Below are 24824 nucleotides of genomic sequence, written 5' to 3'. Positions count from 1 at the left end.
TATAGAGTATTCAATTTGAGGTCAGACGAGCAAATATTAGATCAATCAGGGCTTTGGACCACTTCCATCTGAAGAATCTAGGAAGCCGATATATATTTGGAACGTTCCTTGTGATCCCTACAGACCAAGAGCCCAAATGTACGATTTAAAGGGCTAAAACCAAACAAAAAGCCCATGGAAAGAACCTATGGTGTAAAGGGAAGCAACTTCAGACTAAGGTTAAGTATGTTGCCAAGAGCTCAGTCAATGTCCTCCATGTGAAGGCCCCACCCCTCTTTCCACTAGTAAGCTGTAGGAGCACTACAGGCTGGGAGTCCCAGCCCAGATCTGCCTCTCTCAGGTTTCAGAAAAGCTTCAGTCCTAGTTAGGGTACATGTTATCCTAATGTTATCCTACCTGTTAGAAGTATCCAAGATCTAAACAATAAATAAGACTGCATGATTTTGAAGGTAGGTAGAATGCACTTCCTGGTTTTCAGTATGGAGAAATGACTAGGCATCCCTGGGTGCCAGAAACTTCAGTCATCGGCACAGTGCTGTGGCAGGCAATGTCAGCTCACAAAGCACCTCCCTCTCCCTAGTCATAGGCAGCCAGGTAATGGTGGCACAAGGGTTTATTAAGCTGTATGCCTTAGTTTTTTGTTTTTTGGGTTTTTTGAAACATTTATTTATTTTTGAGACAGAGAGAGACAGAGCATGAACGGGGGAGTGTCAGAGAGAGAGACACAGAATCTAAACAGGCTCCAGGTTCTGAGCTGTCAGCACAGAGCCCGACGTGGGGCTCGAACTCACGGACCGCGAGATCATGACCTGAGCTAAAGTCGGCTGCTTAACCCACTGAGCCACCCAGGTGCCCCTTAAGCTGTGCCTTAGTACAAGCGCTGGGGCTTGCCCATGGTGCTCTTGATGTCTAAAGCCCAGATGTTCTGTCAATTCTTGGGCGATGACACCAATACCAGGAAATTCACAGCTAAGTGGATATTGTACACAGGCTCATCATCTGTCACCTTCACATAGTCAACAGTGGCAGTGGCCAGACACAGCACCAAATTCATCTGGAATTTGATCGTGGACTTCACTTCATTCACTTTGGCCACTGTGTACTTACTGCGGGTCAGGAAGGAAGGGAAGTTGTATTAGCCTTATCGGGGCCTGGGCCCAAGATTCGTGGCATCTGCCTGGTCAGAGATTCTGAAACCAAAAAGGCATCGTGCTTCCTAATTTTTTATTCTTGTTGAGTTTCTTCAGTGCCTCAATGTCCATGTGGGGAATATCCTCAGCCTTGGCCTCATCACAGTGATGCTGGTCCCCCAAAATACATACGGAGAACTTGGGGTGGGGAGTGGCCTTAAACCTGACAGTACCCAAGAAGCATTGGTCTTTCTGAGTGTCATAGTTCTTCAAGTTGATCTGTAGCTCCAGTCTCCAAAAACTGCCCGTGCTTGACTGGTTGCCCTGCAGGACTTCTCGCACTGCCTCACACAGGGTGTCATGGGAGACTGCTGCTCAAGGTGCCTCCTGCCACAATAACCAGAAAAGACACAATGGAGGTTTCATTCTGAGGCCTCTTCTGTTGGCTTGTTCAAACCACCTTCTAGCTGCATGCTCCCATGGCCTTTCCTTGGTATGTACACAGAGAGGGGAAAAGAGGGAGAAAGCACAGGTGTCTCTTCTTATAATGGCACTAATCCCGTTGGATCAGGGCCTACACCTATAACCCCACTTAACCCTATTTAGCTTCCTAAAAGCACCATCTCCAAATACAGCCACACTAGGCACTTTAACATATGAATTTGTGGGGGGACGCCAGGGGGCAAAAACATTCAGTTCATAATAGATCCCTAAATAGAACTGGTGTTCCCACGAACTTATAAGTAATATTTGAGAATGCCTCCAGGAAATTTAGAACTATGATTTGTTTATTAGCATAATATATACTGTTTGCTTTAATAATACAATGTTAAAGTTCTCGACAGAATATCAGGAAGGAGAAGGCAGACCATTCAGGTGGGGCCACCTGACAATGATCTCCCCAAGAAAAGGAATTAGCATGAAAGGGACTGGATTCCACTTCCTGCAGAACAAACGTCAGAAGAGGGATCAAGTGCTGAAAACATGAAGTTTGCGGGAAAATGGAGAGGTGCAGCCAGTGAGCTGAGAGAAGCCTGTGCAATGCATGATGTTGTATTCCATAGCTCTTTTCTCATAGGGTCGCAAGTCTGTTTGGATTCTTATGAAACACAGTGAAAGGGCCAAACCAGCAACTGTTTCCACCCAGGAAAGTACCACCCTTGCAGGAGGTAAGAAGCAATGTGTAGCTGTGTTTTAGGTTGTTGTGATGACTGAAGAGCACCATTTACAGGCTTAATGTCCACAAAGCAAAGGATGGTTCCATAGATTGAAGAACAGTGTTAGCCAAATATCAATCAGTTTTGTCTAAATTTACCTAAGTCTCTGAGGGATACCTGAGACCCTGGGTCACGGTTATTTGTCTATTCATTCACTCACACATACATTTATTAAATTCCTACTAAATGGAGAAAAGCTGGGATAAACCCACATGAGTTATACATGGAACCTGCTTCCAGGGAATTTATAATCTAAACGCACAACTAAATATGATGTTTTCTGATACATTCTGTAGTAGTTGTATAAAGAGATCAATAAGACAGTGATTAATTCAAACGAGGTGAGAATAGAGAGGAGAGCATCAGGGAAAATATGTTCAAACTGAGATAGAAAGGATGATTCGAATACCAGCCAGTTGCCATTGTAGCAGTGAGGAAGAAGGCCATTCAGTTGGAAGGAACGACAAGTGCAAAGGCCTGGAGGCATGAAAGTATCTGATGTGTGTCACGTAGCATGGGATACAAACTATAATCTTGGTAGGTGAGACTGGAAAGGCAGGTTGTGACCGGATCGTGAAAATCCTTACAAGTCGTTCTAAGAAGCTTGGATCTCAATCCGTAGAAAATGGAGACCCATGAAAGAATTTGATCTAGAGAAATGACATAATTATTTATGAACTTAAAACACAGCTCACAGAAGAGGAGAGAATAGAAGGAGGAAAACGACTTGAGAGCATTGTACTAGTGCGGAGGAGAAAAAATAAGGAGGGTGGGAAAGGAAAGAGTAGAGTCAAGGAGATAGAGTTAGGCATTTCAGAGCTGGAGTCAACACCCTCCCTATACTGTAGAGAAGTTAATTAAAAACAGTCAAGGTGGTTCTTCCAGGTTTCTGTGACCCCAGTTGAAAGTGAAATGTACTGATACGACTATTTCCAATATTGGCATTTTATGGACTTGTAGAAGCCTAAATGGGGAAAGAAAAACAGAAGGCATTTTATCGTGACAAAAACTACATGGTCTCGTGTTAATTGTGGATAAAGCTGTATTTACTTAAGCAGCTAGGAGTTTATCCTTCTGCAGTTCCCTGAAGGACTGGTTGGTAAAATCAGCTGCTGTGTTTCTAAAATGCCAGTGGGCTTTAGAGGTAAATTCTCCCTCAAGGTAAAGAATTTCCAACACACAGTGATACCTCTGAAATTTGCTTCCCTACCAATTTGGTCTTCCACTGATTTGCTATTATGTTTTCCTATAATCAGGACATAGGCCATCTGTTCGATAATGCTTTAGCCTGAACAACATGGACGGGACGGATGGCAAGGGAAAAAGCCAGCAACATGATATTGCTACTGTTTTAATCTTTACAAAGCTTTTGATATGAGGGTCTCAATGTCCCCAGTAATCTTAACTCACAGAATGGACTGACAGTCTTTTCCCAACCAACCGAGCCACCCAGGTGCCCTGCTTTTCCTCCTTTCAATGCACCACTGTTCACTTGCAGATTTGGGAAAGGCCATTGGACAGGGTTCTAGCTTTGGCTCTGTGTCCACTAACTTCCAAGAATGGTGACCAGATTCTCAAAATCTACTCTGCTTACTGGAGATGCTGTCCTTTGTGGCCTACTAATTCGGCATGTCACATGGAGGCAAAGAATTTCCAAACTTGTTGGATGTTGGCTTCTGGCAACCGACGCTGCTGGCAATTGGAAGGCTTAGCCTCTGTGTTTCTGTTTTGATTCCCTGTTGTTCCTGAAGTTTCAGGAAGGAAGTCAGCGGGAGTCAAACATATTTGGTTTTTATTACACCATCTCCATATAATCTTACTCTACAATTGTTTAAAAATAATGCTCACGTCATTAAATAAGAAAATAAACACCAGTCAATTGAGGCTGTATAGTTAAATTTAGAGTCTGAACTGATAACACAGAAGAGGTTCAAACTCAATATTTTCCCATCAGGCAAAAGGCAAGGTAATTATATTAATGTTATATTGTGTAATTCTAGAATTTTGTACCTAGGATTTTGCTCCCCTTGGTCCAGGAATATTTCTTACCTATCTAAGTATCTCATGCATGCCATTAAATACCTAGCGTCCCTAAATACTTACCTAGTCCAGGGTTACAAAACAGTAAGCCATCTTTACAATAACTAACATCTATTGAGAACTTAACTAGTGCTAGACATGGTGTTAAGTACTTTAAATGTATTAACTCATGTAATCAGTAGTTATGTATGTATGTATGTAATTACTCACGTAAGAGTGCTACTATCATTACTCTTCCTATTGTTCCGATAAGCTACAGATGCAAAGAAAGAAAATTTTCCAAGCTAACAAAGCTACTGGTAGGAGAACTGGGATTTGAACTCAAGGTCTTGCACAGTCTGTACTTTTAACCATCAAGGAATAATTTTTGTTGTTGTTTAAAATACGTACACCCACAGAAGAAAGTCATGAAGAGTCATATTAGCATTTTTCAAGGAGGGGATTTTTCATGGTTTTAATTGTATTTAAATTTTTTTTATTTTGAAATAATTCTAAATGTACAGAAATGTTCTAAAAAGACTGCATAGGCTTTTCAGATACTCTTCATCGTGCTTCCCCTAATATTACTATCTTACATAATCAGAGTACGATTTTGGAAACCAGGAAATTAATATTGGTACATATTATTAGCTAAAGTACAGTCCTTATTCAAATTTCACCAGTTTTTCCACTGATGTCCTTTTTCCATTCCAGGACCCAAACCAGGCTGCCACATTGCATTTAATTATCATGTTTCCTTAGTTTCCTCCAATCTGTGACAGCTCTCCAGTTTTATTTCCCCAAGCTCCCCAGTCTTAGCTTTCATAACTTCAATACGTTTGAAGACTACTGGTCAATGGTTGGCAGAATGTTTATCAATTTGGGTTTAGCTGATGTTTTCTCATGATTAAATTAAGGTTATGCATTTTTGGCAAGAACATCACAGAAGTGGTATCTTCTGTAGCATATTATAGTATACCTGATGTTGATATATCTTAATTCTGATGATATTAACATTAATAATTTTAGGTTGATGTTTGCTAAGTTTCTCCATATTTTCTTTTTGTGCTTAAGAAATATATTGTGTAAGACTTTTTGAGATTATGCACACGCCCTGTTTCTCCTACAACTTTTACCTACTAACTTAGCAACCATCGATAGAATTTGTCTGCAATTATTACTGTGGGGTTTGCCTAATAAAGTTTGTATTTCCTTCATTTCTTCTATACTGATTAATTGGAATTCTGTAAGGAAGAGTTACATCTCTTTTCCCACATTTATCTATCTGTCTGATTATTTATTTATATCAATATGAGCTTATGGATATTTATTTTATTTTATTCTATTGGTTATAATTCAATACTGTCATCTATTTTGTGCTAAATTCGGCCACCAGGAGCTCCTATAGTGTGGCTCCTATAGTGTGGCTCCTATGTCCTTTCAATGTAATCCATTCTTTTTTTCTTTTTTTTTTAACATTTATTTATTTTTGAGACAGAGAGAAACAGAGTGTGAACAGGGGAGGGTCAGAGAGAGAGAGGGAGACACAGAATCTGAAACGGGCTCCAGGCTCTGAGCTGTCAGCACAGAGCCCAAGGCGGGGCTTGAACTCACATGGATGCCCAACCGACTGAGCCACCCAGGCGCCCCTAATCCATTCTTTTTCAATCACTTCCTTATTTTCTGGTACAAAAAGTTATTCTAGGATCTTTTTGTATTTATCCTAACAGTATGGGAATCAACTATTTCTCCAGAGACCTGGTTTCTTTTATTGGAGAATGGTGTTTAGAAACCAAAATCTAGGCACTAAGTATGCTCGTTGCTTCTGGGCTCACCTTTCTTCCAGGCCCACTCAGTGGACAGATTAGAAAAGCTGTGTATGTACAGTCACCCATATACACACACATCTATATTTATCTCTGTATCTATCTATAAAAATATATTAAAAGCCATGGGATCATATTGATGCCTCCAATTTCAATTCAACATCACAGGGTTCATTTTGGCTTTTTCCTATTCCGTATTTGTAATATTTTTCTCCACCACAGGAAATGTGATTTTAATTATCTACAATATGTTTTACTTATTTGTGCAATCCTACTATACCCAAAAAGCAGTTTCAGAATTGCTAACCCATATTGCTAGGAGAAAAAAAATTACTGAGAAGACAGCAGGTGTATACAGTTTTTTTTGTTGTTGTTTTTTGTTTTAGAAAGACTACTTTCCAAAATTTCTTAGGTGAGTTCTTTTCTTCCCCACCCCATTATTTTTTTTTAATTTTTAATTTTTTTAATGTTTGTTTATTTTTCAGAGAGACAGAGATAGAATGTGAGTGGGTTGGGGTAGAGAGAGAGGGAGACACAGAATCTGAAGCAGGCTCCAGGCTCTGAGCTGTCAGCACAGAGCCTGATGCAGGGCTCAAACTTATGAGCTGTGAGATCATGACCTGAGCTGAAGTCGGACACTCAGCCGACTGAGCCACCCAGGCGCCCCTTCGCCCCATTATTTTTTAATTAATTATGTTTCCTCGCATTTAACAATAAACACATATTATTTTGTGTATTTTTTAAGATGACATTCTTTGGGGTGTGAATATTGGTTAGCAGATAGCAACTGTGTGAGCAAAATAAATTATGAAGGTGAAAATAAATACAGGTTTCCTAAGTGATGTCACTGTCTTTACCACTTTGGTAACACGTGCCAATTTTTGTTGGGTTCGGCCACCACTTCCTGGGGTTTGTGGACCCTTGTCTCAAGATGCTCTGAAGCCCCAGCCACAGCCCCTCTTGCTGTTTCTCAGCTCTCCTGTCACTTGCGTTATCCCTCTTTATTGGCACTGAAAATAGTCACATCATTTCATGTCTGGGAAAATGTTCAGGACATTTAAGAATCATTAAAGAAGAAATCAAGAGAGTACAATCATTGATATACATATTTTTTAAAGAAATCAAGCCAACAACATCTTTTGCGTCTTCCATAAAAGTATACTCTGGGAAGATCTGGGGTCTATCGTGAATCATTAGGTTTTACATTATAAATTTACACTCTTGGAAACATACGGATACATATTTGATTACTCATAATGCAGATGTGACATTGTCCTAGCAAAATTAGGAAATTTCCAATAAACGGACCATTACCTTTGCATGGAAATGAATCACACTCAGGCACCCATTATGGCAATCAAACGGAACAGTTCTAGACTTGCAACTCAAAACCCTCACTCCCCAGGCAAAGCAATAATCTATTAAAATGTGAAAATAACAAGTCTTTTTCCAAAGTTACTGGTAATTAATAATGGCAATTAAATTTCACAAGGCCAGTGATTTTCAAATCAGGAAGTCATCAATATAGAGAGATATTATTTGTTTTAATCACTACTCACTTAGCTCCAAACCAAAAAGTCTGTCTTTCTTGCAACGAGCTCACTGTTTATCCTGACGCCTGGCTGCACCGAGGGCCAACACCTGCACATCCAGCATCCACCCGTGGATGTCCAGCATCTCTCCTCCTGGAACGTGAAGTTTGGTCTTCAGAAATTCCCTGGATCTAAAAGTGGGGATCTAAATTTCTAAAAAGAAATTCCCTGCCTGCACTTTGATTCATCCCAAGTTCATGTTCGTTTCATTTGCATTTCAATTCCACCCAGTGCATTCCTGGAAATCAGGTGAAAAGCAAATCACATTTTGCTTTAGATGTCTGAGGCTTCATTTCTGACATAGAATCCAAATAAATCATACATATGCCCAACAATATGTCACAGAAGCAAAAATGTAACAAGAGTAAACCTTTTATCAAAATACACTTGTCAAATAACATTCTGAGTCTTAAAAAAATGATCTTAAGTGTATGTTATACCGTGTTTACACATAGGGCCCAGTGTACTAAAAAATGCACATAGAAAATTAAAACTTCAAGCATACTGTTAAAGAGGAATAAAACTAAAACCAGTATATTGGTTTTAACACTGGCCATGTTTATAATTAATACACTTCTGGTTGATCTAGAATTTAGAAGATCTGGAATTGGAAGAAAGTGGATGAGGGACATTTGGATCTCTCACTTTATTTTAATATATCTGCTCAAAGAGTTCGGGGTTTTTCTCTCCCCTTCCCTCTCCCCCTCCCTTTTCCACTTTTCCTCTGGCACCTTACCCTCTCTATTAATGTGCCCAGAGCAAACAGAGGCAATCAGTCTCTTACACTGACTTCTTTCCTTGAGGAGAAGTGAGGATGAAATTTACTGATACCCAATGCTAAATATTCAGGAGAAAATCTTTTCTTTTAAAACATTTATTTGACATTTCAAAAATGGTTTTTTTCCCCAGCTTTATTGAGCTACACCTGACATATAAAATTGTAAGGTTATAAAAGTGTACATTATGGTGATTTGCTATAAAGATACATTGCGACATTATTCATTCCATCTAGTTAATTAACACATTTATCAACTCACATACTCATTTTTTTGTTTTTGTTTTTTGGTGAGTACACTTACCACACTTAAGTTTTAATCTCTCAACAAATTTCAATTATACAATACAGTGCTATCACCTATAGTCACCATGTTATACATTAAATCCTCAGTTCTTATTTATTTATAGCTCAAAGTTCGTATTCCTTCACCAACCTCTTACTTTATCCCCCATCCCCAAGCCCCTGACAATCACTTTTCTACTCTCTGTTTCTATGACTTTGAGTATTTTTGAGATTCCTCATATAAGTGATACCATGAAGTCTTTCTCTGTCTGGCTTATTTCACATAGCATATGCCTTCAAGGTCCATCCATGTTGTTGCAAATGGCAGGACTTCCTTCCTTCCCCTGGCTGAATAATATTTCGTTATATATATGTATATTGCACACACACACACACACACACACACACATTACATCTTCTTTATCCATTCATCCCCATAGACACTGTTCAGGGACACTCCAGGAGAAAATCTTTATAACTGATTTTGTGGGTTTTTAAACATTTTTTAAATGTTTATTTAGTTTTGAGAGACAGAGGCAGAGCATGAGCAAAGCAAGGGCAGAGAGAGAAGGGGACACAGAATCTGAAACAGGCTCCAGGCTCTGAGCTGTCAGCACAGAGCCAGATGCGGGGCTCGAACTTACCAACTGTGTGATCATGACCTGAGCTGAAGTCAAACACTTAACCGACTGAGCCACCCAGGCACCCCCTGATTTTGGGTTTTGAATTTCCCACTTCACCATCCAAGAAAAAAAGGAAATAAAATGAAAACTATTTGTCAGTTGAACACACTGCTCATTATATATTTTTTTAATTTTATATATTTTTCATACAAAACAATCTATATGAATCAAGTTGCTGTTCAAATATTTCATATTTCTTACACGATTATAAAAACATAATATTTCAACATAGAATATTTGAAAATTGCCAGATTCTTATTGAAATCTTGACCCAGTATTTTCATATTGATTCATTATTTTTTTAAGTTTATTTATTTTGCAAGAGAGAGAGAAAAACAGAGAGAGGGAGAGAAAGAGAGAGTAGGCAAGGGAGGGGCAGAGAGAAAGGGAGAGAGAGAGAGAATCCCAAGTAGGATTCATGCTGTCAGCACAGAGCCTGACACAGGGCTCAACCTCACAAACCATCAGATCATGGCCTGAGCAGAAACTAAGAGTCAGGTGCTTAACCGACTGAGCCATCCAGACGTCCCAACTCATTATTTTATATTGAGGAAACTAAAGCCTTAGAATATTGAAGAACTACTCCAAAGTCATATATTTCTGGAAATTAATAAATGATATTAAAATACTAAATACAAGGATTATAAAGAATATGAAGATATTGCATATTAAGGAAATAAACAAATTTCATGTTAATTATTTTTTCTTAAACAATATTTTAATTGAGATATAATTCGCATACCATATACTTTATAAATTTAAAGTGCACAGTTCAGGGGAGTCTGGGTGGCTGTCGGTTAAGTGTCTGACTTCGGCTCAGGTCATGATCTCGTGGTTGGTGCGTTGGAGCCTCGTGTTGGGCTCTGTGCTGATAGTTCAGAGCCTGGAACCTGCTTCAGATTCTGTGTATCCCTCTCTCTCTCTTCCCCTCCCCTTCTCACACTTTATCTCTCCTCTCTCCTTCAAAAATAATAAATAAAAAAAATTTTAAATAAATCATATAGTGTACAATTCAGTGGGTTTTCATATATTTACAGGGTTATACAACCATCACCACTATTTGATTCCAGAATACTTCCATCACCCCCAACCAAAAAAAAAAAAAATTGCTGTATCCATTAGCAATCACTCCCATTCTTCTCTGGCAGCGATTAATCTATTTTCTGTCTCCATGAATTTGCTTATTCTGGACATTTGACAAAAAAGGAATCATAATATGTCCTTTTGTATATGGTTTCTTTCACTTAGCATGATTTCAGGGTTCCTCCATGCTGTAGCATATACCAGCACATTTTTTTTTCATTTTTACGGCTGAATAATATTCTATTGCATGATTCTACCACTTTTTAAAATTCATTCGTCAATTGAGGGACTGGTCATTCGGTTATACTTTTTGGTTCTTATGAATATTGCTGCTATGAACTTCACAAATAAGTTTTTGTATGGTTATATGCTCAGTTGTCTGGGGTATATACCCGGGAATTAAATTGCTGGGTCACATGGAAATTCTATGATTAGCTTTTTGAGGATTGGCCAAACTCTTTTTCCCAAAATGGCTGTAGCATTTTACATTCCCATCGGTAATGTATGAGAGGCTCCCTACTTCCTTTCAATCTTTGCCAACACTTGCTATTATTAGGCTTTTTAATCTAGTCATTCTAAAATGCGTGAAACAGTATCCCATTGTGGTTTTGATTTGTAGTTCTCTAATAACTAATGACGTTGATCATCCTTTCGTGTGCTTCTTGACCATCTGTATATCTTCTTTGGAAAATGTCTATTCAAACTCTTTGGCCATTTTTAAAAATTAGCTTGTTTGTATTTTAGTCATTGAGCTGAGGTCTTTTTTATATGTTCTGAATACTAGTCCCTTATAGATATATATGTTCATAAATATTTTGTTCCCATTCTGTGGGTTGTCTTCCACATTTGTATAGAGTCCTTTGAAATACAAAAGTTTTACCATTTGCTAAAGTCCCATTTATCTATTTTTATTCTGATTGTTTGTGCTTTTTGTGTCAAATCTGAGAAATCATTGCGTGGCTCAAAGTCACAAAGATTTATAGCTATGTTTTATTCTAAGAGCTTTATTGTTTTTAGATCGTTTACATTCAGGTCTTTGATCCATTTTCAGTTAATTTTTGAATATGTTGTGAAGTAGGAGTCTGACTTCATTCTTTTGCATGTTGTGGATACCCAGTTGTCCACATTTATTGAAAAGACTATTCTTTCCTTATTGGATTCTCTTGGTTCTTATTAATTATATGACACTGCTGTGTTGGGCCTCGTCACCATCACATACTGCTAAAGCAATTTCCTTGTCTGTGCCAGTGTTTCCCTTTCTTCTCTGGCCTCAGCATTTGGCTTCAACCACAGATAGAAGTCATTCTGACAATTGCTAAGGATGTTTTCATAGACACTTTAAAGCATTCCATTATTCTTTCAATCATTGTTCTATAGCTCTTCCCTGCTTGGTCTTTTTGATCAAAAGTTGTCAGGAAGCTTCAATAAACTACAGAACTGTCTGAACGGAGATGAGATCACCTTCCTTTTGACTTTGTCAGTTTGGCACAAAGACAAATGTTCTAAATGAAATTAGTTGAAAAAAAGTTAATAACTTACCAAGGGTATATACACATGGTCATCACAATAATGTACCAAAATGTTGAGAGCGACTTTTCAGAAAAAAAATTATTGTGTTTAATTTGTGGTTCTGTTCTCAGAGTAAATGCTTGGGCTCTAAAGACCATGGGTTCACTGTTTGAAGGAAGTGTATTTAGAGCAGGTGAGGACATCTGGATTTCGTTAGTGTGTGACACCAGCCCAAACTGAGGACTGTTTAGAACAATGATAGTCCTGTCAGATTTAAAATAGGACACCTTAAGTAAGTCACTACAAATACATTGTTTAGCAAATTACTTGTTACCTAGCGAGCGTTTAATAATAATAATAGTTTGCTTGTGGGAATCCCAGCTCACTAGTTGTCACTGAACTGCCCAGTTAATAACTGTGTACATGTCTCTTACAGCTTGAAATTATCGACAGCTGATTAAACTAGCACTTTCTAAACAAACTCAGGAATTCTTTTTCATTTACTCTAGAAGTTTCATTAATTGATAAAAAAAAAAAAATGAGGTTAGTGATGAGATACTAATACATGCCCACAAGAATAGCTAACATTTTAAAAAACTTACAATACCAAACACTGATGAGAATGTAAAGCAACTAGAACTCTGAAACATTGCCGGAGGAAGTAGAAATTAGTATAATAATTGGGAATCCTGCCGTTACAAATTGGAACTAATCATATGCTTATTCCATGATTCAAGAATAATTAGTTCATGTGACCACCATAAAACATGTAGAAAAATATTAATAGCAGCTTTAGTCATAACAGCCCAAACTGGAAACTACCTATACCCAGTAACAAGAAAATGGATAAATGAATTGTGTGTGCTCATAAAATAGAATACTACACAGCAGTAGAGACTAGATTACAACCACAGACACGCAGCACATACTTTCTCAGACACAACACGGGGCACCTTTGTGGCTCAGTCAGTTAAGTGTCTGACTTCAGCTCATATCATGATCTCATAGTCCATGAGTTCAAGTCCTGCGTCAGGCTCTGGGCTGTCAGCTCTCTCTCTGCCCCTTTCCCATTCATTCTCTGTGTCTCTCAAAAATAAACAAACATTAAAAAAAATTATAAAAAAAAATAAACCAGACACAACAAAATATACTGCATGTTGCTATTTATATTAAGTTCAAGAGCATGCAAATATAATCCAAGATGTTAGAACACAGAAATCAGAGTAGTGATTACTTTGGGGGAGGTATTGACTGAAAGGTGAGGAAAATTCTGTGGTATGGGAATATTCTGTGTCTTGAGCTGGGTATTACAGAGATGTACACAGAGGAAAAATAGACCAACCCACGCATTTACAATCAGTGCACTCACTTTATGTACTTTACTCACATATGATGAACTTCAATACAAATTTTTTTTAAACAAGGTGGGAAAAGTGCCCCAGGCAAACAGAGAAATTTTCAAACCTTTTAAAACATGAAACACAAGTCTGCATCTCATCTACATGTAACACGGAAACAGAATGAAGAATCTAAAGAAAAAGGAGCCAGAGAACGGTTACCTGTTCTCTGAAAAACGAGGTGATGAAGACACCAGACATCATCCCAACTCCCCTACTGCCCCTCTGAGTCCACGAATCCTATGATTTCAACTCCGAGAAATAAAATGATAAACAAAAATTATCTGGTACAGAAGCAACCGAGTTCTTATTAAAATCATGGGATGTTACAGAAAAAAAAAATCCTAAAATTCTAAAGGTCATTTCTTTTGCTCTCCCACAAACTCCCTTCTCATCCAAAGAATCCATCAATATTCAAGTTCAGCCACACTAAGCTAAGTCATATGTTAATTCAATTCCACTTGAATGGCTTTTACATAATCCCTAAGCAGGGACCTTGTCAAAATCTTTGCTCAGTACAATTCCTGGGACACTGCTGACATTCAGTTGAGTGTATAGTATAATTAATATCATAATAACAATAACACGCAAGGAAAATACATACCTCCTGCAGTTTGCAGAAATACCAGGCTGCAGCTAACACAGAATTTTAATTCAGAATCAACAAGGAAAAGAAAGATCGAAAGGCAGCCAGAGCAATTGGATTCAATAAATTCACAAAGTCAGCCTAAACTGCAGGAGAAACCGTACTTATTAGGCAAGCTATCCCATGGGGGACAACTAAATTAAGCAAGATAATTTCGTGTTTCTAATGCATTTGCTTGACTACAATGAAGGTTGAAGTCTTAGTAGCTACATGAAGCCAAACCTTCGTCTGAAGGTGAAAGGGATTGGGTGTGTGTGTGTGTGTGTGTGTGTGTGTGTGTATACATCTATGTATGTATGTCTGTTCTGTCTGTGTATATTTGAAAATGTTCAGCAGTATTGATGGGTAGCATGAGACAGGAAGAAAGGGTAATAAAACGCTTCTGTGACTAAAAAAAAGACTGTCTAATTAAAGAAATGAGTTACACCTTTAGCCCCTTAGTCCCACTACAGGGGGAAATGCTGGTATAATGAGGATTAATAAACATTCCCTAAAGGTGCAAAGTTGTGGATTTTTTCCTCTGGAGAGCAGCCAACCCTCCCTATTCTCCAACCCTCAAGTCTTCAGCACACATCTGACTTTGCCAGCAGAAAGAAAACTGCTCTGGCCTGCATTTCAAAGGAACACCTGTCAAAAAGCCCCAGGGCAGGGAAGATTTTCCCCAAATCCAGGTTTCCTCCAAAAGGCTCCTTTTACAATCCCTAACGGGTGATGTTCCAACTGTGTCCCTGGACAGCCACAGCACCATCACCCTGAGAACTCAGAGATGCAAAACTCCCTCTTCCAGAACCCCGATTTACTGAATCAGAAACCTTGGGGCTGGGGCCAGGGAATCTGTGTTTTTGTTTTATTTAAAAAAAATTTTAACATTTATTCATTTTTGAGACAGAGACAGAGCATGAACGGGGGAAGGTCAGAGAGAGAGGGAGACACAGAATCTGAAACAGGCTCCAGGAGAGAGAGGGAGACACAGAATCTGAAACAGGCTCCAGGCTCTGAGCTGGCAGCACAGAGCCCGACGCGGGGCTCAAACTCACAGACCGTGAGATCATGACCTGAGCCGAAGTTGGACGTCCAACCGACTGAGCCACCCAGGCACCCCATGGGAATGTGTGTTTTAAGGCCTCTAGATGAGCTTGAGGCATGCTCCCATTGAACTTGTTCACTTCAGTTCCACATCCTCTTCCACCTCTTCCAGTAATAACTTCCCAAGCAGTTATTACTGGCCTGGTCTCTTCTTCAGCAGCTGCAAGTCTCTTCTTGCTCTATTTATTTTTTAAAATTATTCTTCATGGTGGAGTCATCTTTCCCGCTTGCCACTTGACACAACATTACTCAAATAGCATATAGTCTCCCACTAGTGCTCATTAGAATGAATGCATGGAAAGAGTTCTTCCCGTCCCCAAATCTCGCCAATATCTGTTATATTATATTAGGGCCACCATAAAGCACATGGATCTTCTGCAACCAAGCCCTCAGTATCATGTTTCAGAACATCCCACCACGGCGATATCTCACCCTCCAATGTACAATTCTCCTACCTAGTATGTGAGTTTGCATTTAAGACTCTGTAGAAGAGGGGCACCTGGGTGGCTCAGCTGGTTGAGTGTTTGACTTTGGCTCCTGTCATGATCTCAGAGTTCGTGAGTTTGAGCCCACATCTGGCTTGCTGCTGTCAGCACAGAGACCACTTTGGATCTTCTGTCCCACCTTCTGCCCCTTCCCTGCTTATGCTCTCTCTCTCTCTCAAAACTAAATAAATCTTAAAAAAAAAAAAAAGCCTGTGGCTATATTATTGCTTTATTTCTAGACAATAAAATGTGAAGGAAGTAACCAACGTGTGACATTTCTGGGTCAAGACTTTTATGAAACAGATGTGTGTCTTTTTCCCATCCACCTACTGGATGCAAACAGTGTAGGGCTAGAACCTGGAACAGCAGAATCATCCAGAAGCTTTTAAAAATGCTAATCCTAGACCTCATCCCTAGAGTTTCTATTTCAGTAGGACTAGGATGGGGCCTGAGAATTTGCATTTCTAATCAGGTCCCAGATGTGGGATCGAACTCACGAACTCTGAGATCTTTGGAGAGTCATTGGTCTGAACTATTGTTCTAAAGAACGGCGGAGCCAAAAGAAGGAAGCTGCATCCCTGGGCGACTTTGTAGAGAACTGATAGCTGATCAAGAACATCGACCTCATTCCATACATGACCAAGAAATATACTTCCATTGGTTTTGAGTCAATGTGCACACGTCCTCTTTTTACCACAGTTTATCCTACCCTTAAATAATAAAATTGCCTAAAAAAGTACATGTTGACATTTTTGAGATCTTATATAAAAATATATTTATTGGGGCACCTGGATGGCTTGGTCAGTCAAGTGTTGGACTCTTGATTTCAGCTCAGCTCATGATCTCACGGTTTGTGGGATGAAGCACTGTGCCGTGTTCCACACCACCAGTGTGGAGCCTGCTTAGGATTCTCTCTCTTCGTCTCCCTCTGCCCCTCCTTCACCTGTGCACTCTCTCTCAAAATAAGTTTTGAAAAATTAATATATATATATATATATTTTTATCTTCATTAATATAGAACAATAGACACTAAACAAACAAAACACAAAACAAAGCTCAAAATGAAATTTTATAAATCTTAAATTAGAAATAACTGATTTCTATTTTTTTCTTTTTTGTTATAGATTTTTTCAGTGTTTATCTCTTCCAGGGTTTCAACAAGATTCTTATGAACTAATCTTCCTTAGTGCAATCAAACGTTTTGCTCTGTGCGGTTTTCCATCATTCAATGTCTTTTGGTGAGACCACCGGGACAAACTTGTGTCTAATTTATCTTTACTTTCCTGGTGCCTAACACAGTGCCCTGCACATGATCAAGATTCAAAAAATATGTTTGTGAGATGAACAAAATAGTAATAATAAAGTATGGAAAATGGGCAAATGAATATTTTTAAAACTTGGTTTTGTTAACTACCAGATCTTAGCTTCCACTTAGTTTCACAGTTGCATTTGACAGGCACTGTTGAGATGTTAGGTAAACAATAGTGGACAGAGCCAAAGTCCTTACTTTCAGAGTTTACATTCCTATGAAAAAAGACATAAACAAACAAATATCTTTAAGAATGCATCACAATCAAATAGAAACAAAACCAAAATGAGACAAGTAACAGTGAATCATAGATTCATTAGGAACATTAAAATCAGAGCTATTCTCTAAGATGCTTGACATAGAGAAAAGTAGTGGCAAATTTTATTTGGCATAAAAATGGACAAATTTCCATTGTCCTGGTAACACTTTGCATCAATAGCTTCACATCACCCATGGTTAGTTTGACAAAGCACGTAAGATGCAGTAGACCCACTGACTTGGCTTTGTCAGCCTTCAATACAAGTGCTCACCTCCTTGAACTCCCAGAGATGAAGTGAGAGGGTTGTAAGTCCAGTTAACATTGTCAGAGCTTTTGTTAAATCTCAGAAGGCTACACTGTGAAAATATTGCCCCTACTCTGCAATCTGCTATACTTCCCTTTCCCTCCTCATCAGTTTCTTCTATAAATACCCAAACTGAAATGACCCTTGATGTAGAATGTCATATGGGCTACAAGCCCCAGCTTTGGGTCAAATAGACCTACGTCAAGTCACTTAATTAATTGCATGGCATTGGGTAAGTCTAAACTCTCCAACATTTCTTCACTCATTGAATGAAATCATGGAGGTGACTATTTCATAGGATTTGGGGGAAGAGTATGTGAGACATTTGCATGTTAACACTTACATTGTAAATAATCATTCAAGGTGTGAAATTCCAACAAAGAGGAAGAGTACTTTCAGTAGGGATTAGAAAATAAGGCAGTCACACTGACAGAGTATCAGAATTTGAAAACATAGTGGTAAAACCATTCCGAAGGCTATTGTGATGAGTTACTAAAAATAAGTTTGTTGGAACACAGGAAGGTAGAAGTCAAGGAACTGTGAGTCAGGGTGTTAGGTATTGAACACAACAGGGATGATGATAGAGGGTGGGATCAAGTGCTAAAGTTATTAAAAATGTGGAAATGTGAAGTCAGTAGATGACTGTCAAAGAAGTGTTCTTCAGTTAGATTCCTTTATTATATGCTTTTATAACACCTAGTTTTTTTCCTTTGCGCCACTCACCTAAGCTACAATTCATTTGTTCATTTATCTATTAATGTCCATCTGTAGGATAATAAGCTTCTTGAATGTTAAGAGTATAGCTTGTTCCCAAGTGGGAAAGCTTAATTAATGTTGGATGGGTGGGTGGGTGGATGGATGGATGGACTACTTGGCAGATAAATAAGAGATAGTACTAAAAATAAATGGCATCAAGATCAAAAGGAGAGAGCTTTCAGAATAAGGTCAACAGGATGATTATCTGCAAAACAAAATATACCTAAGAATCTAGGATTTCCTAGTGATGGTTTCCTTATTTCCTACCTCCCTATTTAATCTCCTCCTTCTTTCCAGATTAATAAACCACATATTTAGAAACTTATTTGATAATTAATAATTAGAATAAGTGCCAATCAAGCATACTACTAGAATCTCTCAGCACCATTTATCACTTTGGCAATACACATAACAATTTAAAATGTGCATGACTTTGAGGCAACAATTCCATTTCTAGAAATTTATCCTACAGATATACTCATTCAAGTATGTATGCCATACGTACAAATATTTTCTTTGCAACATTATTTAAAATACTAAAAAAAAATGGCACTAAATATTCCAAAATAGGAGATTTGTTAAACAAATAGTTGATACATTCATACAGTTGAATTTTATACACATCAAAAATATCATGACCTTGGGGCACCTGGGTGGTTCAGTCGGTTGAGCGTCCGACTTCAGCTCAGGTCACGATCTCACGATTCGTGAGTTCGAGCCCCGCGTCAGGCTCTGGGCTGATGGCTGAGAGCCTGGAGCCTGCTTCGGATTCTGTCTCCCTCTCTCTCTGCCCCTCCCCCATTCATGCTCTGTCTCTCTCTGTCTCAAAAATAAATAAACATTAAAAAAATTTTTAAAAAAAATCATGACCTTATCTCCATGATACACTGTTAAATAAAAGATATGTATAAAACATGAGATAATCTGCATAGAGTGATCCCATTTCTTAAATATATAAATGCGTGTTGAGGGGCACAAATATTTCTAGATAGCACTCAGCGGGGCTCCTCCTCTCTTTTTTTTTTCTCTCTCCTCTCCCTGCTCTTGTCATGTCTTATTAATGGGGAGTGGTCCTTGGTGAGACATAATGAAAAGATTCTTGTAGCATAACACAAAAACATTTGCCAGGAGAAATCATCACTTCTAGTCAGAAAAATATTGGTTTGACTTGTGGATATTTCACTCTGAAGACTATAAGACACTCCAGGTTTCTTTAGCTCTTTAGAGCTCAGCACCAAGGGGCAGGCCCTATCCTCCTACTCCAGGCGATCTAGGTACTTGAGCATATGTGTTTTCAATGAGAGTAACAGGGATCACCCGGGGCTTGTGGAGGAGGAGAAGGAGTAAACCAGAGGGAGGAGAATAGGATCCCTATGATTACATCCCAACTGGATCTGTATGAACTGACAAGTGGCATGAACACAAAGTAAAGACTGCTTTGCTCCACTCTTGGTGTTGTAGACTCTGGGTCTGGAGTTCTTTCTTGTCCAGCAAGAAAGTAGGATGCAGGATTAAAAATGCGGGAGAGAGTAATGTCCGGGAGGAGACAAGAGCCCAGAGTAAGGGTCCTTGCTCCATTTTTATTAGGATCAGAAGGCTTACAAGTGTGATAGGTGTGCACAGGGAGACAATGAAACCATGAACATTCACTCATGGGTATGGGGAAAAGGGGGTTTTGGAAATATGTGGTGTTAGGTGTTTGGGTCAATACAAAACAAGATTCTGATGCTGTATGGAAGGTTGTTTACAGTAAACATGAGGCCCCCACATCTGTTTACCTAAATTGGACTAGGGGACAAGAAAGACAGAACATGTTACCTCAGGGTGAACCAGGCAACTTTCTTTTGCTAATTAGCTCAGCTCTGGACAACTTTGCCCCTTGAGGTCAGTCTAGAGGCCTCTTTACCTCTTTACCTAATTTGGTCCTTCCTTCCTGTGAAAGCAGCTTTCTGCTATTATACTGACTTGGGGGGCATTTCCACCCTGAATACCTAATCTTGTTTACCTCATCTTAGATGTTTTCACCCTGAGACTTCCTACTCCTATACCTTTGTCCTATACTGGGAGCCTTTGTGCCCTTTACCTAGTCTTACTTACCTAGTCTTATTTACCCAAACTTGGGTGTATGCATCCTATGGCTTTCCTATTGTTTATGCCTTTGTTAACCCATCAGTGCAAGCTCAGGGAATTCCTAAGCTTATTCCCCACACCTTGGGACTCCAGAGGTAACTGTGTGGATACTGGTCTACACTTCAGATGCTCCTGGTGTAACAAAGTGGTAAAATATGTATGTTTACATATATAATTGCATATGTAAAAAAAAACATTTTAAGATACAAGCCAAGCTGTTAGCAGTGATTGTTCTTGCGAAATAGATGGTTTCCTTTTGGTGGGGGAGAGGGAAGGTCCAATGCGATGAAGATCATAAGGGAACTTCATAAACCTTGACATTGTCTGCATGGTTTATGGCAATTATGTCCCATAATTTAAAAAGGAAGAGGGATTTTTTTTTCTTAAAAGAGCTTAACCAAACTGCAGCTTGCTTGTATATTAACAAGGCCCAAGCAGGAGAAAGAGGTCCTAATGTCAGTTTGACTTTCCCAAGGATGGCGCCTCTGTCATTAGAGTTGCCCTCAAATTTGGAATAAAATAGTTCTGAAATCTTACCAGAAAAGTAATTGTTCCACCGCCTTGGAAAAGACCATTTAGCTGTGCAAACAAATGAAATAGGCATATCATAAGTTTTCACGATCGCTTTCACAAAAAAAAAAAAGAGATCTCACACAGCACACTTCCCACTTCCAACACTATCGATTAACTCTATTCATCCACACAGTACATGAATTTGTACTATTATGATCTAATTTAAATAATGTGAGTACTTTCAAAATAAATTCTGTGATTCTCTATGGTATTCAAAGGCTCCAGCTTATAGTCTTATAGAACAAATTACTCCTTTTACATAAGTGGACTCCCAAGGCTGTAGGCATTAAAGTCACAAAAGATCACCACTTAATAATTACAAAACTCTATATTCCTATTTCTACACTAGATTGCAAGTGCTCAGAAGGCCAGATGGAGTCTTTATTATTATTATTATTATCATTATTATTTAATTTTCTAAGTTTGTTCATTGATAAAGTGTAATGTTTCAATTCTGTTCATCTAGCTCCTGTTTTTTGGGAAGCTTAATTTATTACGACACCTGCTATAATGTGGAAAAAGGAGAAGAGATGGAAAAAAACCTCAACCTATAGATTTGGTTCTTACAAATAGCTTTATAGGAAGGTTGGCTGGAGATTCTGTGTTTAATTCATGGCCCATGTGATTCCTTCCCCTAGACCATGGAGCCAAGACTTGGTTAATCAAGACTTGGCTCTTGTCAGGAATTTTCTAGGCCCCTTAAGGCTTCTTGCATGGTTTCACCTAGAATTGCCCCCTGCCATTGATCCAACAAAAAAGTAAGTGCCTAACAACAAAATCATGAAAAATGGGTATAATTTTCTATTATAAATATTAAAATAGATCTTATCAAATATTAAGTTTTTAAAAATAATATTTAAAGTTTGGAATTAATATATTTTTTGTTTATTTCAACGTATACTCGTGTTCCATTTTTTTTTTTTTTCCTGTAAAACAGCTTCCCCATACTTCAGCCAGAGAGCATGACTCTAAAATGAAGAACTCGTGACTGGGTGTGGGAAGGAAAAGACTAAAATTAGAGAGATCAACAAGCTCTAATATTAGGGATTTGTTTGAAAATGCCACTTCTAATGAGAACTAACAAAGAAATTCTCTGAAAACGAATCGATTTATTTAGCATGTTGGAGTTCTGTCCTATCCTAACAGGAGAAATAGCCAGCCTTTCTGGATTATTTTTGAAGTTGAAGAGTCAGATTCCGAAGAAAAAGGAAGTATTCGTCCACAATCACGTAGAGAAGAAAACTTAATATTTGACCCGAAGGCAAAAGAGACTGACCAGGACAGAGATAGGACAAAAATAGAGAAACCTAGAGAGATACACTTGCTCAGTCGGTCGGGCTTCTAAGACGCTCCCCGGTTTCCAGCTAAATAGTTAACACACAAACAGAATTAGATGTTACACACCGCATTTAGATAGGGTACTGTGTCACCATGGTAACTGGTTTTGCTTAAACATAGCTCTGCATGTACGTAGTCCAAATTAGCTACAGACACACACACACACACACACACACACACACACACAGTATTCCTGGAGCTTATATAACATTCGCCTATCAGTTATATTTTTCTGAAATGGGGTATTTGGGTTCATGTCTGTAAATGGTCTTTCTTTAAAACTTTCCTTTCTAGATAGCGTGCCTCTGATCACTCAGTTGTTGCGATATCAGAAGCAATGTTTCAGATAAAACTTCAGGTGATAATCAACATGTGAAAAGAATAATCTGTGCTGGTTTTGTCAGTAAATTCTTAGCGCGTAGAATACAAATTGTAAAACCTACCACTTTAGCTTCTTACCTTTCAAATGCTATTTTATTTGGCTCATCCTTATGGAGTATTTCGGGTCATTTTTCTTGAAAGATTATCCCCAAATAGCATTCCCACCCCCACTGACTCCTCCTTATGATAAAATTGCTAAGAAAACAACTTAAAGCAAATTGAAAGAACTTTTTAAAAGAAAGGAAGTTGCCACAACATGGTATCCAAACCAAGAAATATCCCCAGCATTCTTCTAATAATTTTGCCTAGATTTATCTAAAGGAAAGGAAAAATAATTTATTGGTTCAACTCCTTTACATGGCACTGTTAAAAGCATGTGATTCTTTTTACTTGTCAAGACTCTATTTCTCTTCTTTTTCCCTCCTCTTATTTTCTGAGAAGAGAATTAAATATGATACACTTTGGGGGAAATTACATCATTGACTGTTTTACAATTTTCAAGACCACTTCGATTTTTGTACTAAAACGGCATAATGTCTGTAGTGTGAGTGCTTATTTGTCTGAAAAGAGGGAAAACTAATCATATATCCACCTACTGAACACCAGTGTACTTCTCTTTCTGCTTGTGGCTGTAGGATGTATTCACAGTTTGTCGAGTGTCCCTTTCATTCAAAGGAAAATAGCTACCATTTAATTGAGCCCCAAGTATGTACCAGGCACTTGGTGGGAAATCTAGCAATGCCATGCCATTGAATTCTCACCAAACCTTGCAGTGTGGGTGTCATTATCCTACTGCAGAAAAGGGAACTAATGCTCAGAGGGGGTCAGTTATTTTCCCTATTTTACACAGCTTATAATTTGGCAAAGCTGATATACAAATGCAGATTCCAGAACACATTTGCTCAGGAGATACTTAGCCCATTTATAACGATGCCACTACTAAGAAGCAGCAGATAAGGGCTCTTCTGTGTTGGATTAAGTTGGATTGGCTGCATTCTTTCACTAGAACTCTCTTCCCTCTGTTGGAGCATCATCACTGCGATCCCCCGGAGGACCACTGGGAGGCAGTGGAAGTCTGAACCCAACATCCCGCCTCCAAGTCCTCACCCTTGGCTTGCTTTCAGCTGGAGTCTCTATCTTTCCAAGGAAGTGAATATATATCACTTTCTACCTTCCCAAGACCTTCGAGACTCAAATGCGCTGAAATACTTCTTGAAATTGTTTAAGGACATGAAATATCCTGACCTTAGTATACAATGAGAAGAAGTAAGAGAGCCATTCAGCAGAAGTTTCTGAAAGCAAATCAGAAATAGCAGTGCCTAAGGAAATGGAGGCGGTGGGGCAGGCCCATGCCATCAACTCGCAAGGTCCAGAGAGTTGGGAGTGGGGGAGAAGCTAACATCAGCCTTCCAGAATGGTAGAAGCAATCGCGAGAGTGGGCTGAGAGGGATGGAAGGCTAAAGGAGAGGACAAGAACACCTGCTCGTGCCAGTGATGTGGCAGACGTGTGGTAGGAAGGAAATCCACAAGTCCTTGAAAGCCAGAGCTGGAGACGACCCTCAAGAAAATCTTGGCCAGTGGTTGTCACACTGTGTCCCAAAGGCACCTAAGTGGGTGTAGGGAAGACTCCCCGTGAGGATCCTGGAATCCTTTGGAGTTTCTGCATAAGGTTTTATTTTACAAAAGAAACCCATAACTTTAAATATTTTGCAAACTGCTTTATAAATGAGGAAATGGAGTGGTGATCTCTTATATATTTCTTTCTTCAGCAATGAGCAGATTGTTGGAGCATATTCCTTTCCATAGTACAGATAGTTATGTCTGTGATGTTATGCAGTACCAGAGCCCAGCTCTGGAAACCTGAGAAAAGGTGTGGACATCAGGGGAAAAAACAATCAATGCAATAGCCCGAGGTCTACGCCTCAGCTCTCCCAAGATGTCTTGCTGTTACGTGCCTTGAGACAAATCAATGACAGACAACCTGCCTTTATTTTCTCTTTAAAATAAAAGCTGCAATATCAGACTCCTTCATTAGAAACAT

The 24824-nt window shown here is 38.8% G+C and overlaps 1 pseudogene; it reads right to left on the bottom strand.

The window, feature by feature from the left end:
* Positions 1-868: 868 nt before the first annotated feature.
* LOC102952919 lies at positions 869-23871 on the bottom strand (annotated as a pseudogene).
* Positions 23872-24824: the final 953 nt, after the last annotated feature.

This window comes from Panthera tigris, chromosome B1 (genome assembly GCF_018350195.1).
Source record: "Panthera tigris isolate Pti1 chromosome B1, P.tigris_Pti1_mat1.1, whole genome shotgun sequence".
NCBI lineage: Eukaryota > Metazoa > Chordata > Mammalia > Carnivora > Felidae > Panthera > Panthera tigris.
The sequence above is the reverse complement of the archived record's forward strand: the minus strand, read 5'-3'. Positions and strand labels throughout refer to the sequence as shown.